Raw genomic sequence first — 671 nt, forward strand, 5'->3', positions numbered from 1 at the left:
CTGGGCCCCTACGTTTGATTTGCTCCAGTCACATTGGCCTTGTTGCTGTGTGAACGCGCCAGGCCCCTGTCTTATGGCCTTCGCATTGACTGGTTCCTCTGCCTGGAACCCTCTTTCCCCAGGTAGTCACACGGCTTCCCTCGCTTCCCCTTTCAGGTCTTTCCACAGATTTCATCTGTGCCCCCCACTCCTCCATTTAGTTACTCAGCCCTTCTCCCAGCACTTCTGATGTCTCTCTGTGTCCCCCTCCCCATAGCCCCTAGAATCTAAAATACCGTACAGTTTATTCATTTGAATTGTCTTCACTGTAATGTTAGCTTCTCAAATGCAGGGCTTTTTTTTTTTCACCACCACACCCAGCTCTTCATGTTTGATACAATAAAAAAGAAATGCGTGGTCCTCTTCCTGGTTCCTGGCACACATCTAAAACCCAGGGAATCTCCAGAATGCTAAGAGGGTCTTTTGTATGCTAATAAGAGTACTGGACGGTGGCTAAGTAGTTTCAGGATGGAAGCTGGTCTCCAGGAATACCGAGCCATGTTCAGAAGGTCGGCACTTTCAGCCCATCCTCCTGACGTCCGAGGAGGGGAGAGGGGCTGGAGATTGAGTCAGTCACCAAAGGCCAGTGATTTGATCAGTCGTGCCTATGTAATGAAACCTCCATGAAAACC

The sequence above is a fragment of the Pteropus alecto genome, unplaced genomic scaffold (genome assembly GCF_000325575.1).
Source record: "Pteropus alecto unplaced genomic scaffold, ASM32557v1 scaffold761, whole genome shotgun sequence".
Taxonomy (NCBI): domain Eukaryota; kingdom Metazoa; phylum Chordata; class Mammalia; order Chiroptera; family Pteropodidae; genus Pteropus; species Pteropus alecto.